The sequence below is a fragment of the Prunus persica genome, chromosome G4, assembly GCF_000346465.2.
Source record: "Prunus persica cultivar Lovell chromosome G4, Prunus_persica_NCBIv2, whole genome shotgun sequence".
Lineage (NCBI taxonomy): Eukaryota > Viridiplantae > Streptophyta > Magnoliopsida > Rosales > Rosaceae > Prunus > Prunus persica.
Window position 1 is genome coordinate 14,654,689 of NC_034012.1, and position 3,906 is coordinate 14,658,594.

Sequence of the window (3,906 nt, forward strand, 5' to 3'; positions counted from 1 at the left end):
TGGAGACCGAATTTCAGATTTTTGATGGGGATGGGTGTTGTGTGTGACTTATCTTATGTATGCTGAACGTTTTGGAATTAAATTGTGTTTTCTTTATAGGTGGAAATTTTGACTTTTTAACTAAATTTAAGAGAAACTCTGTCAGTTTTTCAATAGAAGTCAAACCCAAAGGTTGTTTTAAAATTAGAGCAAGAAGGGTATTTTAGTCATTTAGACCTGACACCTACCAAGTGTCGGCCATGTATAAGATTCATTGCGGATTTCAAGAGAAAATTCAGAGCGAGTCCTTTCAGCAACATCGTAAATCTATGAATGTGTAAAATAGTGAGATGGCAAGTCAGTGAGTTATTAAATTATGTAACTATAGTCTATATATTATGTAAAGGCCGGGCCTAGTTTCTTCAACACTAGTTCTCACATGCTTTTTTAGCAGATGCTTTGCTTATATATATTGTGACGACTAAGGGGTGGGTACGGTTCGGTTTGGTCCGGTTTCACCCTCAAACCATAGCTGAACCAATTAAACTTTTACGGTTCGGTGTGGTTCGGTTTGAGCTAAAATTAAAATGAAAACCGAACCAAACTAAACCATTCATATCCGGTTCGGTACGGTTTGGTTTGGCCGGTTTAGCATAAAAGAAAACATCATTTTCTCTGTGTCACCGAACATGTTCATTCTCAAGTTCCCTAATATCAAACGCATAAAACATTCACTAATCATACAAGAGGTAAAGAAAAAACATACAAAGAAAAGAAGCTGCAAGCAATAATAATTATTAGAGAACATGATTCTCAAAGAAATACAATCTTATTGTGCTTAATTATATAGTTATTACAAAGGAAAAAATAAGACTGGTGGTTTGGTGGCAATTCTCCACACTTGTATCTTCCCAAGTGCTGCACCGGCTTTTGTGTGGTATTAAAAACACTAAGGAGGCATGAGATTCCTCTGTTGGTTTCCTCCCCACGCATGTCTCTTCTGTTGTTCACAACATTTGATCTTCTCTGTTGTGAACAGGCATCAAGTATTAATATCACATAAGCAACATTTTATATACATTATTCTATGAACAAAACTAAATCAAAGCAAGGTATGCTACAGTCTTTTTGTACAATAAAATAGATTAGCATATTTTACAACCATAAAAATGAAAAATTAGGCCTCATAGAAAATACCATTTTATTTTTCAACTGTCTAACTTTTTATATATAACCAGTTATTGGAGACAATACAAAAAATAAAGTAGTAGACAGAACTAGCATATTTTACAAACCCAGCTGATGATGACGATCCACCACCAACAATATTCCCATAATCAATCCTTGCATAACCTGGTGGTCGATGATGGAACTTGGGTTTTGTAGAGATGGATTTCGCTGAGGACAAATGGGTGGGTTTCGCCGAGTTCGAATCATGTTGGCTTGAGTTAGCGTCGAGGGAGAGGGAGAGGGAGATGTAGCAGAGAGACAAAGAGAGAGGGAGAGGTAGCAGAGAGAGATGGAGAAATAATGAGAGGGAGTTGCGGCTAGGGTTAAGAGACAAAGGAAGGGAGATAGGAGAGAGGCTCTTCTGAGGGAGAGAGAATGGTTAGATAACTTAGATGTGTCCGTGAGTTGTAGTTTTGGAGTCCAATCAAGTGTTGCAGGGTATATGGTACACTCTTAAATAACCACTCAAACCTTGCCACATGTAAACTAAATTAAATAAATAATAAATTGATTTATAATCGGTCCGGTTCGGTTTAGGACAGTTTTTAAAACTCTCAAACCACAGCTAAACCAAACCAAACCGGTTCGGTTCGGTTTTTCAAAATGTTGACTTTTTCTTTGGTCAAAACCAAACCAAACCAATCCAATATAATCGGTTCGGCCGGATTGACCGGATCGGCCGGATTGATGCGCACCCAGCAAGGTAGTATTATAAATACTATCTACAATGCCCATCTTTTTTCCAAACTTAGATATTCAGAATCATATATATATATTTTTATGATGGGGCTTCTGGGCAAAGTTCTTAGGAAGTCTTGTGGAGAGTTTTGGGGGAGGAAATGGAACATACAAGATGTATTCACAGTGGCTGTGTTTTTGGCTTTGTATTCCCTTTGTGCATTTGCTCCCTTTCATTTCAATTGGCCTGCATTTTGGGTGGCCATCACTTTGTACGTTGCAACGGGGTTAGGAATCAGGTTGTGTTACCATAGAAGTCTTTTGCACACAGAATTTCAGGCTTCCAAAATGGCTCGAGTACTTCTTTGCCTATTGTGGCCTTTCTGTCACTTCAGGTGTGTATATATACATACATATATATTAGTCCTCTTCTATTGAGGGACACCCTTTAGGGTACCTTATGATTTTTTTTTTCAACGATTCAAACCATCTATTGTTTAGGTCTACATTCATATATCATCCTTGCAAAAAATTAGACAAATAGAAAACCGTTTCGACATCAAATTGTATCCTACAAAATCAATGAACACGGTGCTTCAAGAAAGTACTAAAATTTCAATAACACAATTGACTGGTCAAACGATATCGGATTCAAGTGATTTTTTGTAGAGATGATATTTGAATGATTATCTAAAACATAGACAGTTTGAATTAGTGAAATACAATGCAAAGTGAACCTTACAATAGTGTCTCTCCAATAAGCTAGTTTTTACTTTCATGTTTGAGTTATAGTTATAAGAATTTTGTTCTTATCAGTTTTTATCATGTAAAGTAAAATTGTGAATCCCCCCACCTGTATGTACCTAATCAAAAGATTATTCAACGTTTGTTGGTGTTTCGATTTGCAGGGCAGTCCGATTGAACGTGTGAGTACGCATCGGTACCACCATCAGTTTACTGACACGGGAAAAGACCCTCACAGCCCCATCAAGGTTTTATGGTATAGTCACATGGGTTGGATCCTTAATAGCCGTCATTGTTTTGAACAGGTAAAAACCAAACACAATCCCTTCTCTCTCTCTCTCTCTCTCTCTCTCTCTCTCTCTCTCTCTCTCTCTCTCATTAATAGTTACGCATGTATACATACATACATATAAAGATTTAAGGAAGCAGCCCTTCTATAGGTTTCTTGGTCGTACTAAGTTTCTACATCCAATTGCTCTTGGAGGTTTGCTATATGTTGTGGGTGGATTTCCCTTCTTGGTCTGGGGCATGGTGAGATTGCTTACTCATAACTCACCTTAATTTTAATTTTACATATGTATATAATTCATCGGCATTAACTCACCAGAATTAGGTGATCACAAATGGGTATAAAATTAACCATAACTATATATCTAGGAACAATTGGTATCTATTCAACGCTGTCATATTATTTCATCATTGCTAAATGTAAAATTGGGATGTTAAATGGTTTGTCATATGTTCTATAATTTAGGTGGGTGGCATTGTTTGCGCTTGGAGAAGGTTGGCAAATAACCACCACGCTTTTGAATACTCGGCTCGACATGGGCTAGAATGGTGGCAAATTGATTTTACTTGGTACATAATAAGATTTCTTCAAGCTATTGGAGCGGCAACAAATGTGAAGGTCCCAACTGAAATTCAAAAGCAACGAAAAAGCTTCAAATAATAGAATCATGGCTATTCAAAATTAGGCTTTGAAGATTTTTCCTCTAATATGGATATGATGGACAATTATACCTTGAAATCCTATATGCATTTGTCAAGTGGTCAATATTCAAGCATGGAGTGGATCTTAGTGTTTGTCTGGTGTTTCTTTGGCTTCTACAACAATCACTTGCAGTCATATATTATAGAACAATCATGATAGGAAGAGTACTTTTGTAATGAAATATGCTGTTGTGTACTATTAATAAAACTAAGTTTTGAAGGTAGTTGTCTTATGTATTTATTGTTAAACTTTTCCTATATATTTTTTTTTATGGAAAATAGTCT

The 3,906-nt window shown here is 36.4% G+C and overlaps 1 pseudogene; it reads left to right on the forward strand.

Moving 5' to 3' along the window:
- LOC18780068 lies at positions 1,993 to 3,580 on the forward strand (annotated as a pseudogene).